The 16,518-nt window shown below is 41.6% G+C and overlaps 1 long non-coding RNA gene across 1 annotated transcript in view; it reads right to left on the reverse strand.

Annotated features, from left to right (window-relative positions):
- The window catches only part of LOC141146144 (uncharacterized), a 111,854-nt gene that overhangs the window by 18,370 nt on the left and 76,966 nt on the right, over positions 1–16,518 (reverse strand). The gene's annotated exons all lie outside the window — the stretch shown is intronic.

Consider the following 16,518-nt stretch of genomic DNA (forward strand, 5'->3'; position numbering starts at 1 on the left):
TCAGGGCACGGGGCACATCAGGATACGGGGCACATCAGGGCACATAGCACATCAGGGCACATCAGGGAATGGGACACATCAGGGCAAATAGCACATCAGGGAACGGGGAACATCAGGGCGCAGGGCACATCAGGGAACATAGCACATCAGGGCACATAGCACATCAAGGCACGGGGCACATAGCACATCAGCGCACATCAGGGCACATAGCACATCAGGGCACATCAGGGCACATAGCACATCAGGGAATGGGGCACATCAGGGCACATAGCACATCAAGGCACGGGGCACATAGCACATCAGCGCATGGGGCACATTAGGGCACAGGGCATATAGCACATCAGGGCACGGGGCACATAGCACATCGGGGCACATCAGGGCACATCAGGGCACATAGCATATCAGGGCACATAGGGGCACATAGCACATCAGGGCACATAGCACATCAGGGCACATAGGGGCGCTGGGCACATAGCACATCGGGGCACATTATGGGGCACGTTATGGGATCGTTTACTAGCCTGGCCAGCATGCAGGAAGCGTCTGTCTGTAGTAAGTTCTCTCTCTCATGTCATGCAGCGCTGCTCGCTCCCCGGCGGCCCCTCCTCTCTTCTCGTCTATCCCTATTGGCTTGTGACATCATATGGGATAGAGGAGAAGAGAGGAGGGGCCGCCGGGGAGCGAGAACTTACTACAGACAGACGCTTTCTGTGCTACTCTGCATTCTGGCTCTCGATCTACCCGTCAGGCGCCAGCTGTCAGCGATTGATGGAGCCCACACACGATCGAATTGTCCGACGGACTCCGGTCCGCTGGACCAAGTATGCCGTAAAGTCCGGTCGTGTGTACGCGGCATTAGAGACTATAGAACTTTATCTACAGGGAGAGAGCATTCAAGCTAAACAATGGAAAACTGGCTGAAGTTTTCCATATGGGCAGTCTGAATTCTAAGCATTCCCCTCTAGAATTTTTTTTTTAGATATCTAGAATTCTCAGGAGGTGGTCAGCAATGGCTGCCGACATCTTTTCTCAGCACAGCTAATCTAAAATGTTCTTTTTTTTTATCTACGGCTTTAGGAAAGGGGAAAAACAAACCACTTGGCCAAAGACAACATGGAGTACCTACGTGCTATAAAAAAAAAAAGGGGGGGGAAAGTTCTATTAGGGGCCGACTGACAAAATTAAAGGATAAGATCCCCTTTGGGAATACGTTACATTTTCTATCTGTGAATTAATAACTACAAGTACAGACAGTCTTGGCTGCTGACGGCTTGTAGTTCCCAATGAACTACCAGGGTGCTGGTGAGCACTCTAGATAGTTCATTGATCCTTCCTGTCATTCAGTACATGCCTGTCTGTACATCCGGCAGACAATACGGTACTTAGAAAGTCAGAGGTATGGTCCACAAGGTTGTCCCGCTCGTCAGTTTATTATTCTTTTTAGTTCTCTTTGAAGCCTTAGAATGGGTATCTCTGTAAGTCATTTAACCACTTAAGGACCGCCTAACGCCGATTTACGTCGGCAAGGCGGCACGGGCAGGCAAAATCACGTACATGTACGTGATTTGCCTCTCGCGGGTGGGGGGTCCGATCGGACCCCCCCCCGGTGCCCGAAGCGGTCCCGTTCTGTTCCCCGGCGATCCGAGATGAGGGGGAGGCCATCCGTTCGTGGCCCCCCCCTCGCGATCGCCGCCGGCCAATGGGAACACTCCTTTGCTGCTGTATGCTAAACAGCAGCAAAGGAAATGATGTCATCTCCCCTCGGCTCGGTATTTTCCGTTCCAGCGCCGAGGGGAGAAGACATCAATGTGAGTGCACAACACACTACACACACAGTAGAACATGCCAGGCATACAAAACACCCCGATCCCCCCCCCCGATCCCCCCCCAATCACCCCCCCCCCCTGTCACAAACTGACACCAGCAGGTTTTTTTTTTTTTTTTTTTTTTTTTTTTCTGATTACTGCATAGTGTCAGTTTGTGACAGTTACAGTGTTGGGACAGTGAGTATTACCCCCCTTTAGGTCTAGGGTACCCCCCTAACCCCCCCTAATAAAGTTTTAACCCCTTGATCACCCCCTGTCACCAGTGTTGCTAAGCGATCATTTTTCTGATCGCTGTATTAGTGTCGCTGGTGACGCTAGTTAGTGAGGTAAATATTTAGGTTCGCCGTCAGCGTTTTATAGTGACAGGGACCCCCATATACTACCTAATAAATGTTTTAACCCCTTGATTGCCCCCTAGTTAACCCTTTCACCACTGATCACCGTATAACCGTTACGGGTGACGCAGGTTAGTTCGTTTATTTTTTATAGTGTCAGGGCACCCGCCGTTTATTACCTAATAAAGGTTTAGCCCCCTGATCGCCCGGCGGTGATATGCGTCGCCCCAGGCAGCGTCAGATTAGCGCCAGTACCGCTAACACCCACGCACGCAGCATGCGCCTCCCTTAGTGGTATAGTATCTGATCGGATCAATATCTGATCTGATCAGATCTATACTAGCGTCCCCAGCAGTTTAGGGTTCCCAAAAACACAGTGTTAGCGGGATCAGCCCAGATACCCGCTAGCACCTGCGTTTTGCCCCTCCGCCCAGCCCACCCAAGTGCAGTATCGATCGATCACTGTCACTTACAAAACACTAAACGCATAACTGCAGCGTTCGCAGAGTCAGGCCTGATCCCTGCGATCGCTAACAGTTTTTTTGGTAGCATTTTGGTGAACTGGCAAGCAAGCACCAGGCAGCGTCAGGTTAGCGCCAGTACCGCTAACACCCACGCACGCACCGTACACCTCCCTTAGTGGTATAGTATCTGATCGGATCAATATCTGATCCGATCAGATCTATACTAGCGTCCCCAGCAGTTTAGGGTTCCCAAAAACGCAGTGTTAGCGGGATCAGCCCAGATACCTGCTAGCACCTGCGTTGTGCCCCTCCGCCCGGCCCAGCCCAGCCCACCCAAGTGCAGTATCGATCGATCACTGACACTTACAAGGCACTAAACGCATAACTGCAGCGTTCGCAGAGTCAGGCCTGATCCCTGCGATCGCTAACAGTTTTTTTGGTAGCATTTTGGTGAACTAGCAAGCACCGGCCCCAGGCAGCGTCAGGTTAGCGCCAGTACCGCTAACACCCACGCACGCAGCATACGCCTCCTTTAGTGGTATAGTATCTGAACGGATCAATATCTGATCCGATCAGATCAGATCTATACTAGCGTCCCCAGCAGTTTAGGGTTCCCAAAAACGCAGTGTTAGCGGGATCAACCCAGATACCTGCTAGCACCTGCGTTTTGCCCCTCCGCCCGGCCCAGTCCAGCCCACCCAAGTGCAGTATCGATCGATCACTGTCACTTACAAAACACTAAACGCATAACTGCAGCGTTCGCAGAGTCAGGCCTGATCCCTGCGATCGCTAACAGTTTTTTTGGAAGCTTTTTATTGAACTGGCAAGCACCAGCGGCCTAGTACACCCCGGTCGTAGTCAAACCAGCACTGCAGTAACACTTGGTGACGTGGCGAGTCCCATAAGTGCAGTTCAAGCTGGTGAGGTGACAAGCACAAGTAGTGTCCCGCTGCCACCAAAAAGACAAACACAGGCCCGTCGTGCCCATAGTGCCCTTCCTGCTGCATTCGCCAATCCTAATTGGGAACCCACCACTTCTGCAGCGCCCGTACTTCCCCCATTCACATCCCCCAACGAAATGCAGTCGGCTGCATGAGAGGCATTTTTATGTGCTCCCGAGTACCCCTACCCAACGAACCCCCCCCAAAAAGATGTTGTGTCTGCAGCAAACGCGGATATAGGCGTGACACCCGCTATTATTGTCCCTTCTGTCCTGACAATCCTGGTCTTTGCATTGGTGAATGTTTTGAACGCTACCATACACTAGTTGAGTATTAGCGTAGGGTACAGCATTGCACAGACTAGGCACACTTTCACAGGGTCTCCCAAGATGCCATCGCATTTTGAGAGACCCGAACCTGGAACCGGTTACAGTTATAAAAGTTAGTTACAAAAAAAGTGTAAAAAAAAAAAAAATATATATAAAATAAAAAAAAATAGTTGTCGTTTTATTGTTCTCTCTCTCTATTCTCTCTCTCTATTGTTCTGCTCTTTTTTTACTGTATTCTATTCTGCAGTGTTTTATTGTTATTGTTATTGTTATTGTTATTATGTTTTATCATGTTTGTTTTTCAGGTATGTAATTATTTATACTTTATTGTTTACTGTGCTTTATTGTTAACCATTTTTTTGTCTTCAGGTACGCCATTCACAACTTTGAGTGGTTATACCAGAATGATGCCTGCAGGTTTAGGTATCATCTTGGTATCATTCTTTTCAGCCAGCGGTCGGCTTTCATGTAAAAGCAATCCTAGCGGCTAATTAGCCTCTAGACTGCCTTTACAAGCCGTGGGAGGGAATGCCCCCCCCCCCCCACCGTCTTCCGTGTTTTTCTCTGGCTCTCCTGTCTCAACAGGGAACCTGAGAATGCAGCCGGTGATTCAGCCAGCTGACCATAGAGCTGATCAGAGACAAGAGTGGCTCCAAACATCTCTATGGCCTAAGAAACCGGAAGCTACGAGCATTTTATGACTTAGATTTCGCCGGATGTAAATAGCGCCATTGGGAAATTGGGGAAGCATTTTATCACACCGATCTTGGTGTGGTCAGATGCTTTGAGGGCAGAGGAGAGATCTAGGGTCTAATAGACCCCAATTTTTTCAAAAAAGAGTACCTGTCACTACCTATTGCTATCATAGGGGATATTTACATTCCCCGAGATAACAATAAAAATGATTTAAAAAAAAAAAAAAATGAAAGGAACAGTTTAAAAATAAGATAAAAAAGCAAAAAAATAATAAAGAAAAAAAAAAAAAAAAAAAAAAAAGCACCCCTGTCGCCCCCTGCTCTTGCGCTAAGGCGAACGCAAGCGGCGGTCTGTCGTCAAACGTAAACAGCAATTGCACCATGCATGTGAGGTATCGCCGCGAAGGTCAGATCGAGGGCAGTAATTTTTGCAGTAGACCTCCTCTGTAGATCTAAAGTGGTAACCTGTAAAGGCTTTTAAAGGCTTTTAAAAATGTATTTATTTTGTTGCCACTGCACGTTTGTGCGCAATTGTAAAGCATGTCATGTTTGGTATCCATGTACTCGGTCTAAGATCATCTTTTTTATTTCATCAAACATTTGGGCAATATAGTGTGTTTTAGTGCATTAAAATTTAAAAAAGTGTGTTTTTTCCCCAAAAAATGCGTTTGAAAAATCGCTGCGCAAATACTGTGTGAAAAAAAAAAATGAAACACCCACCATTTTAATCTGTAGGGCATTTGCTTTAAAAAAATATATAATGTTTGGGGGTTCAAAGTAATTTTCTTGCAAAAAAAAAAAAACTTTTTCATGTAAAAAATAAGTGTCAGAAAGGGCTTTGTCTTCAAGTGGTTAGAAGAGTGGGTGATGTGTGACATAAGCTTCTAAATGTTGTGCATAAAATGCCAGGACAGTTCAAAACCCCCCCAAATGACCCCATTTTGGAAAGTAGACACCCCAAGCTATTTGCTGAGAGGCATGTCGAGTCCATGGAATATTTTATATTGCGACACAAGTTGCGGGAAAGAGACAAATTTTTTTTTTTTTTTTTTGCACAAAGTTGTCACTAAATGATATATTGCTCAAACATGCCATGGGAATATGTGAAATTACACCCCAAAATACATTCTGCTGCTTCTCCTGAGTACGGGGATACCACATGTGTGAGACTTTTTGGGAGCCTAGCCGTGTACGGGACCCCGAAAACCAAGCACCGCCTTCAGGCTTTCTAAGGGGCGTGAATTTTTGATTTCACTCTTCACTGCCTATCACAGTTTCGGAGGCCATGGAATGCCCAGGTGGCACAAAACCCCCCCAAATGACCCCATTTTGGAAAGTAGACACCCCAAGCTATTTGCTGAGAGGTATAGTGAGTATTTTGCAGACCTCACTTTTTGTCACAAAGTTTTGAAATTTGAAAAAAGAAAAAAAAAAAAAGTTTTTTCTTGTCTTTCTTCATTTTCAAAAACAAATGAGAGCTGCAAAATACTCACCATGCCTCTCAGCAAATAGCTTGGGGTGTCTACTTTCCAAAATGGGGTCATTTGGGGGGGGTTTGTGCCACCTGGGCATTCCATGGCCTCCGAAACGGTGTTAGGCAGTGAAGAGTAAAATCAAAAATTCACGCCCTTAAAAACGCTGAAGGCGGTGATTGGTTTTCGGGGCCCCGTACGCGGCTAGGCTCCCAAAAAGTCCCACACATGTGGTATCCCCATACTCAGGAGAAGCAGCTAAATGTATTTTGGGGTGCAATTCCACATAGGCCCATGGCCTGTGTGAGCAATATATCATTTAGTGACAACTTTGTGCAAAAAAAAAAAAAAAAAAAAAAAAAAGTGTCACTTTCCCGCAACTTGTGTCAAAATATAAAATATTCCATGGACTCAATATGCCTCTCAGCAAATAGCTTGGGGTGTCTACTTTCCAAAATGGGGTCATTTGGGGGGGGGTTGTGCCACCTGGGCATTCCATGGCCTCCGAAACTGTGATAGGCAGTGAAGAGTGAAATCAAAAAGTTACACCCTTAGAAATCCTGAAGGCGGTGATTGGTTTTCGGGGTCCCATACGCGGCTAGGCTCCCAAAAAGTCCCACACATGTGGTATCCCCGTACTCAGGAGAAGTAGCTGAATATATTTTGGGGTGCAATTCCACATAGGCCCATGGCCTGTGTGAGCAATATATCATTTAGTGACAACTTTTTGTAAATATTTTTTTTTTTTTTGTCATTATTCAATCACTTGGGACAAAAAAAATAAATATTCAATGGGTTCAACATGCCTATCAGCAATTTCCTTGGGGTGTCTACTTTCCAAAATGGGGTCATTTGGGGGGGTTTTGTACTGCCCTGCCATTTTAGCACCTCAAGAAATGACATAGGCAGTCATAAACTAAAAGCTGTGTAAATTCCAGAAAATGTACCCTAGTTTGTAGACGCTATAACTTTTGCGCAAACCAATAAATATACGCTTATTGACATTTTTTTTACCAAAGACATGTGGCCGAATACATTTTGGCCTAAATGTATGACTAAAATTGAGTTTATTGGATTTTTTTTATAACAAAAAGTAGAAAATATCATTTTTTTTCAAAATTTTCGGTCTTTTTCCCTTTATAGCGCAAAAAATAAAAACTGCAGAAGTGATCAAATACCATCAAAAGAAAGCTCTATTTGTGGGAAGAAAAGGACGCAAATTTCGTTTGGGTACAGCATTGCATAACCGCGCAATTAGCAGTTAAAGCGACGCAGTGCCAAATTGGAAAAAGACCTCTGGTCCTTAGGCAGCATAATGGTCCGGGGCTCAAGTGGTTAATCTGTTACCATGGCAACAGGACAGTCATTGAAATTTGACAGGAACTGTTGTTTTATCCAAGGATGCCAAAGTTTTTCAAATTTTGGAATTTGATTTTGATCGATGGCTACCATCTTAGCATGGGACATTGTATTATTCATTCTGTGAATTGTTTCTGCTAGTACCAATGTAGGAGATTTCCATGCCTTGGCCACTGTTTGTTTTGCAGCCGTTATTAGTTGGATCATAAGTTTGAATTGAGAGAGTGTTAACCATTCCGGTTTTAGATTAAGTAAAGTTATATATGGATCTGGTTGTATTATTTTTTTAAATATTTTAGATGCAATCACGAAGACTTCCTTCCAGAAGGTTTGGATTACTGGGCACGTCCACCATATGTGTAAATGTGTGCCTATTTCTGGGCATCCTCAAAAACAAAGAGCTGAGGTATTAGGTGAATATTTTGCCACTCTAGCGGGTACAAGGTACCAGCGAGTTAGGACTTTATAATTTGTCTCCAGTGCTAAGATGTTGGGTGAAGATGACTTAGATGTGAGCCATATGTTAGACCACTTACTACTCCATAAAATTGATTATAAAGTGATGAAATTGTACCTTTAGCAAATGGATCTTTTGTACAGATTGATTCAAAAATGGATAATTGGGATAATGGTGTATCCTCCTTTAGGAATCGTGTATAGAAATTTTTAATTTGGAGATATCTAAATATCTCAGAGTTTGGTAGATCATATTTTTCTCTAAGCGATGGGAATGAAAGGAATGATTTAGATGCTATGAAGTCATTTAGTGTCTGAATGCCTGATGTTGTCCAAGCTTTAAAAGAATTTGGGTAGATCCATGCCGGATAAAAAGCCGGATTTCTGATAAAAGAAAGGAGAGGATTGTGTGGAGATTGTAACTGATATTTGGTTTTTAGTTTATCCCAGAGAGATAAGAAGTGTTTAGTTATGGGATTATGAATTTTAAAGCGGTCTTTAGGATCAAGCCATAACAAGTTTGATATTAATAGAGGGTCATTTTCTGAAGCCTCTATAAATACCCATAATGGGATTTCCTGTTTTGCATGGTATTTGGACAGACTGGCCAAATGTGCTGCTCTGTAGTAGTTAGTAAAATTAGGGTATCCCAGGCCTCCTTTATTTTTGGGAAGATGTAGTGTGTGTATAGGTATACGTGGTTTAGAAGAACCCCATATAAACGAAGTTGCTCTTTTTTGTACTATTCTCAAAAAATAGGAAGGAATTGGAATAGGGAGGACTCTGAATAGATAAAGCAATTTGTTAGTTGAATTTAATGCCCATGCCAAATATGTGCCTGGTTTGTTTGTATTCATGTAGAAATTGTGTTTGGAGCGTTTGAGGGATTTATCAACTGACTCAGTGAGAAATAGATCGTATTCCAATCTAGATTTTTCCAGATGAGATATTGTACTCTGAGATGGATTATCTTGGAATGATATGTAGGCTGCATTAAAATTGAGTTCTAGTTTTTTGCTAGATTTTTGCGTTCCCGTTTAAATAGTGCCATTTGTCTTTGTATTGTACCACGCAATACAGGCTTATGAGCTTCCCACAGTGTTATTGGGGAAATGTCTGTTGTATTATTAATTGATATGTATTCCTTTAAAGCTTGTTCAATGGCCATCTGATGTAGTGGGTGTTTGAGCATTATGTCCGGTAAGTACCACGTTGGGTCATGCGCTTTTGGTATGGCTGAGGCTATAGTAGTGTATACTGCATTATGGTTAGACCACGGAATCGGAATTATATCTGATGCAATAATTTCTGGTATCATTCCTATTGTTAGAAAAATATGATCTATTCTGGTGAAGGTTTGATGAGGGTGCGAGAAATAAGTGAATTTCTTTTTCATTGGGTTACTTTCTCTCCACGAATGTACCAGATTGTATTTGGAAAGAAGTTGAGGAAAAGGTAATCTAGAGGTTATTTTAGATGGTGTAAAAGGTGATTTATCTAGAAATGGGAGGAGGACCTGGTTCGAATCCCCGCACATTATCACTGTTCCTATTTTGTGTGTATTAATCACTTGTAATATATGTGAGAGGAATGGTGTAGGTTGTTTGTTAGGAGCGTAGTAGGAAATCACTGTGATTGCTGTATCCATTATATAACCCATGAGTATCAGGTATCTACCTTCTGGGTCTTTAATTTCTGATGATAAGGTGAATGGTGTGGATCGGTGAAATGCAATTAGAGTTCCCCTTTGCTTGGTACAGGCAGAAGCCGTGTAAATTTGTTGATAAAAAGGAGAAATATATTTTGGAGTAGAATCTTTGGTGAAGTGTGTTTCTTGGAGGCATACTATGTGAGCCTTCTTGTTATGGAAAGTACGGAAGGCTTTGGTCCTTTTTTGAGGGACATTTATTCCCTGAACATTCAGGGAAAGTATATTCAGTGGTGCCATGATAACAGATCAAATAGTTTTGACTTACTTTTTGTTATGCAGAGCTGACTGCGCAGATCAACCTGTGTGGACTGAAGAGATGCAAAGATAGGAAAGAAACCAGTGAATTCTGGAGTAAAGAGTAAACAAAAAACATATGAGATTAGATGATACATTGTATAAATTATTTTTTGCAAGTAATCACAATTTACCCGTGAAAGAGAATAAATATCTCTCTCAGGGGAATAAGTGCCTTCGTCACACTCCCACATAATAGAGGAGAATGAGGAGGGCTAATGGGGGGTACACGGATCTTCCGCTTACAGGAGAGAAGTGCTATGTCAAAAGACATCAAAATGATGATTCATTAATTGGAGGGCAGAATATAGTTTTTGTTGAAATTATTTATTCCAGGGTGGTTGTATATGGTTAGTCTTGCCCTAGGCTAAATAATTCAGTTAGAAAGGTACTGTTAATTACTTTGGTATTGATGAAGATGGTTTGAATTATTTTGGGATTTTAACCCTTTTAGAGTAAACAATTACATATTTTATTCATATGTAACTGTTTAGATATGTTAACTCATAAAATTGAGGTTGTATTGCTTCAGATTAGAATAAACAAAAACATATTTCTAGGAACTAGTTAGGTAATAATATATTTGTTTTAAGAAAAGAAAGAAAAAGCTTCCATTACTTCTGGATTATTGAACATATTTGTCCTAAAAAGTAATAAATCTATTGTTATTACCTGAAAATATATAACTGAACAAGAATTTCCTTGTTTCACTTATATATTCTAAGGCTATATGAATCAGAAGTAATAAGAAATATAACTGGAATGTAACTTGATCCCACACAGTGTGTGACTATCAGAATGCAGTTACATTCAGTTATAAATACAGTTTTTTTATAGAGAACCATCTCTTAGTATAATAAATGAAGAGATATCAGGAATTAGGATGTCAGTCCATTGAATCTTCTTGGTCCATGGATGATGTGGCATAACGGCCTCTTTTGTGAGAATGATGATTCCCATTTTGTTCTGATATTTTCTGGGTGCTGCCTGAAGGTGAAGATGATGCCATTCTTCTGCGTGTGGGAGTGTTGCTGCTTGTGGGTTCTGTCAGATTTAATTTTAAAAGGGTTTGTTGTAGTTCATCTGCTGATCTGCTTCTGTAAATTGTACCTTGGTAGTTAAATCTGACTGAAAAGGGGAAACCCCATTGATACATAATGTTGTGGCGTTGCAGTTCCATTAGTTGGGGTTTCATGGATCGTCTTTTAGTAATAGTGAGTTGGGATAGGTCAGCAAAAATTTGATAATTGTGTCCTTGAAAATGAAGTTCCTTTTTTTCTCTTGCAGCAATTAGTATTTGTTCTTTCGTTCTGTAATAATGAAATTTTGTGATTATATCACGTGGGGGTCCATCTTTCTTTTTGGCTGTGAGGGCTCTGTGTACTCTGTCCAGTTCTAAACGTTCAATAGGGATATCTGGCTTTAGTTCTTGTAATAGAGCAGTAATAGTACATTGCAGGTCTGTCACAGTTTCAGGCATTCCCCTTATGCGCAAGTTTGAACGTCTGGCTCTATTTTCATAATCTTCGAGCTTAGTTTGAAGTATTAAATTCTCTTCTTTTAATTGTTCCAATTCTGTTATATTTTCTTGGGTTGTAATTTCAATTTAATCAATTTTTATTTCTAAGGCTGCGGTGCGGTTTCCCAGCTCTCTTATTTCTTTGGTTAGGCTGTTTGTTATTTGGTCTGAGGTTTGTTTTAAAGCCTTATGAAGCATCTTTTCAAATTGTAATAATATTACTGGGGATGCTGAGGAGGCTTGTGGAGAAGTTTGTGAGAGGATTTGTTCTGTATTTGACTCAAATGGAGAGTCTTGCTGTGACATTTTCTGTCTATGAGAGCGCCCTGATGCTGTATCTTGTGAGGTGACTGGAGCTGCTTTAGTTGCAGTGAGTGCCTGTGAGCTCTTTGTGAGGTGATTTTTATTTCTGCCACGGTTTCCTCCCAGTACCATATTTCCTGCCCAAACTTTCACAGTTTGTTCCCTGGGGCAAAAAGGTTCAAATGGATACCTTTTGAGCCTGCAGGCTCCGCTTTGTCCTTCTCTTCTCTCCTCAGCGGTGTGGAGCTCTAACAATGCATGTCTGCCCTGCTAGACTCCGCGCATGCACCTCCAATGTAGAACAATCTTTGTTTTCAGGTCACTTGAGAGTTGTTTTGAGGCCCCCATGTTGCCACTCTTCAGAGGAGAGTCAAAGAGAACAACAACTTGCAATTGGCCACCTTAAATACCTTTTCTCATGATTGGATGCACCTGTCTATGAAGTTCAAGGCTTAATGAGCTCACCAAACCAATTATGTGTTCCAAATAATCAGTGCTAAGTAGTTACAGGTATTCAAATCAACAAAATGACAAGGGTGCCCAAATCTATGCACCTGTCTAATTTCATTTTGATGCATATTGAGCATTTTCTGTTACTCCAATAAACCTCATTTCACTACTGAAATATTACTGTGTCCTTCAGTTATTTGATAGATGAAAATTAAATTGCTGATCCAAACACCCAAAAATTTATAAATGACAATCTTGGAAATTGTCAGGGGTTCCTAAACTTTTGCATACAACTTTATGAGTTAAGTGGTTTAGACAGTAGTGATTAAATATGTGATGGTTATTTATGACTTTTTACTTTTGGATTTTCTTTTTACTTTGTTGTAATATATTTCTGTCATAAATGACATAAATAATATTGTTATTGATTTTTTTTGTATTATTGTTAGTTTTGTTTGGATGTGTATGTGCATGTATGTGTGCATATATGTGTACAACTGTATAGTTAGATTATTGTTAATTAGTATATTATATTTGAATTATTATTGTATGAATTTATATCGATGGGACATTGAATAGTTTATTATTAATTATGGAGAAGGGATTGCATTAGATAAGATGGTACGTCTTCCTACTCCTTTTCGGATATGTAAACTAAATTTATATATGTATATATGTATATATATATATATATATATATATATATATATATATATATATATATATATATATATATATATATATATATATATATATATATATATATAATTTTTTGTCTTCTCTAGTTGTTTTGTGATTGTCTACTACTGAATGATTACTTTTTTTTTATTTTGTACTTTTTTTTGACATGATTGGCTTGCCAGGATTGTTAGATGACCTGGAAAAGTCTGACTTCAGCTGCAAGTTTTATTTTCCAGCTAAAAAGCCCCTTACAACATGAGTAAACTCTTCTCACACACTGCATACAAAACTTCTACTAAATTCTGTAATAGGCTGTTTCCTGATAGCGGAAAAAGCCAAACAAAGCAATGGAGTGGAAAAGTGGTTCTGCTGTACCATGGAAACTAAGAGGCAGCTTGTTTTCTATAGAAAAGGTATAGCTGAAAGCAAGCAAATATGGAAGGGTAAAGTCAAATTCTACAGTTATAGTTTAAAGACAATATCTCTCTTGGGCTTGTATTGATGTATCTATTGATGCTGAGCTTAGAACGCCTGCTTAGCTCTTTGGCACAAGGGAGATGCTTCCACAGGCACAGTGTTACGTTTTGCTGAGGTAACACAACCTTTGATCACTTTTGTAGTGACATTGGTTTAAGTGTATTTTGACTTATCGGTGTGTATGGCACCTTATTTTAGCAGTGTTTTCCGATAAATTTCCATTAATAATAGAGCTTGTAAGACTTTTTTTTTTTTTTTTTTATGCATGATCTTGGAATTAAGAGCAACGTGTGCTTTAAACGAAGTAGTGTGGAGCGTTCCGCCCCGCGATCCCCGCTGAGCAAGCGGGTGTTCACGGGGCGGATCATCACTGCTAGATTTTTTACAGATGTCCAAGATTTCCCCTCCATTCCTCTCCTGGTGTCACAGAAGCTAAAGGGGTGGGGAATCTCTCTCTATTGGAGTCACAAACTGCAATAAAACCTTACCTAAACAAAACTTGTTTATGTTTAAAAAGGAAAAAAGAACAAAGGGCGGAACTTTGAATGAGGTACACGGAAGCAAGTACAAAAATTGGGCAAAAAACTAATTTAATATATTCTAAAAGGTAATACATTTACACATTGTTATTGCACAGAGTCGATATAAATACTTTGTATTTCATCACGATAAACATTCCAACATGGACTTGTTTGCAAATACATAATAAGTTAAATATCTGAGAAAGCACAATGATATAAAATATGACATGCAGAGGTATCAATTATAAAGGGTGTGAGAAAAAAAAAAAAAAAGCACAGATTGAAACATCCATACATGATTATTGGTTAGGTACACCTATCGGTAGTTGTAAGCTCTACGCGTTTCGGGACCTTTAAGCCACTCGTCAGGAGCAAGACCTCAAGGGACACCTATGGATATGAAAAAACAGCCATGTTTTGAAAGAATTCAGAAGAAGGGGTGGGCAAATGTAAAACATGTCCCCAACATATATACACTTGACCCACCAACATACATACAAATCTGCGCAATGGTGGCATGGCTACGCTAGTCAGGCCGGGCGAGAGTGCCACGTCCTGGAGCTGAGGGGGCCCTTCCAAAAACCAGCCCAAAACAACGCCCCAGGTGGGTCACAGATGGGGGTGATGGTGATGAGATGAAGGAGGGAGTGCAGATGGCACGGGATGCCCCAAAATAGAGAGGACCTGAGGATTATGAGATGAGTCAAATACTGATGGAATAGCTGAAGTGATAGACCAAAAAAAGAAAAAAAAAGAGGAAAAGGACTAGGTGAAATGGTGAAAAGAGAAATTTACCTGCTAAAGGGTGAATGAGGCAGGAATGCCATGTGGTGTGTGTTTAACAAGGAGGAGAGTGACCGAGGGAAACCAAAATGTGAAGCCCAAAAACAAGGGGAGGCTCAGGCGGCGAGTGCCGCCGTTCCTAAGCCCCCAACATCATGCACCAGTGAACCATGGGGGCAAGGGGGGTGCCACGGGGAGAGCGCCGGTAAAACCAAGCCACTCACCCGATTGCGTCGTGTCAAGCCCCTTGAGCGCTGGAGATGGTGGACAATTCCGCCGGCTAAAGTACGCCACGAGGACGCCAAATAGCCGGCACGGGAGGCAAACTTGTTTATGACAAGTGAAGTAGCTGACTGGAAAAGGTACTAGAGTGTAATGAGGCTGACAAACTGGTATCTGGAAAAAGGCAACACAATGGAAAATACACATTTAATTCTAACAGTATCATAAGGAACTAAAGCCGGCCATAGACAATGCGATTTTCTTTCCTGCAACCAGAGATTGCAGAAGAGAAAATCGCTTGATTTTCCCCATCAATACAGACTGAAAATCCATACCCATGGAGCTATTGTGTTCTGATGAAGGGGAGCCGTCACTGCTGGGAGAACACAGTAATTATTGCTATTAGCTACAGCCGCTGGCAATAATCGCGTGAAAAATCCAACAGCTTGATTGTACCTGGTTGTAAGACGTACAACAATCGAATTGGGTACAATCAGACTGCCCATAGATGGTTAAAATCTCGGATGGTCCCTGCTGAACGTGCCGAGATTTGTACCATCTATGGTCAGCTTAAATGCTGTAACTACTTAACAACCAACCAACTTGACATTAGAGCAGATATTAGCCTCACATCATACACACACAAAAAAATAAAACTAGGTTTCATTGTTCAGAAATTACCGATTAGATTGCAGATCTTCCTTTTACCTAATTAATTAACCCTCTATTCACTGCTATGGCAGAAAGGTGAAGCAGGCAAAGATTCCTGAACAATCCCTTATGATGCCTACTCGGTTCCCATCAACACAATAATTTATGTATTATGCAGGAAAAAATATGTGTAAATGCATGAAAATGTGCATCATTTCTGTTGTATCTACCGTATATACTCGAGTATAAGCCGAGTTTTTCAGCACATTTTTTTGTGCTGAAAATGCCCCCCTCAGCTTATACTCGAGTCAAGCACTTTTCTGCCGCAGAGAATTACATTTTCCGAACCGACTTTGGGGCCCCGTATCTTGGGGCCACTTGGTGCTAGGAACCCCAAATTTGGTGTGCAAACCCAGTGGAACTAGCACTACAACATAGCCAGGGGTTCCTAGCACCAAGTGGCCCTGAGATACGGGGCCCCAAAGTTGGTTCGGAAAATGTCATTCTCTGCTGCAGAAGAGTGCTTAACATTTTCCGAACCGAAATTGGGGCCCCGTATCATGGGGCTACTTGATGCTAGGAACCCCAGCTTTGGATATATTATAGTGCTAGCTCCACTGGGTTTGCACACCAAATTTGGGGTTCCTAGCACCAAGTGGCCCTGAGATACAGGGCCCCAAAGTCGGTTAACTGTGTCCATCTGCAGCAATGTCATTTAGGAACCCTTAACTACAGAGTTTGAAGTTCGGGGGACCTATGGCTGCAAATGGGCACAGTGAGGCATGCAAATGGGCATAGTGAGGCTGCAAATGGGCATTGTTGACCTTCTTTTCCACTTACAGTAGCTGCGCATTTCTCAGCCTAGGCTTATACTCGAGTCAATAAGTTTTTCCAGTTTTTTTGTGGTAAAATTAGGTGCCTCGGCTTATATTCGGGTCGGCTTATACTCGAGTATATACGGTAATTACTTATGACAATCTATCTCCTGTTGAAGATATATAAAAACGTTTTTGTTTTTAAAAAAAAATG

The sequence above is a fragment of the Aquarana catesbeiana genome, linkage group LG05 (genome assembly GCF_042186555.1).
Source record: "Aquarana catesbeiana isolate 2022-GZ linkage group LG05, ASM4218655v1, whole genome shotgun sequence".
Lineage (NCBI taxonomy): Eukaryota > Metazoa > Chordata > Amphibia > Anura > Ranidae > Aquarana > Aquarana catesbeiana.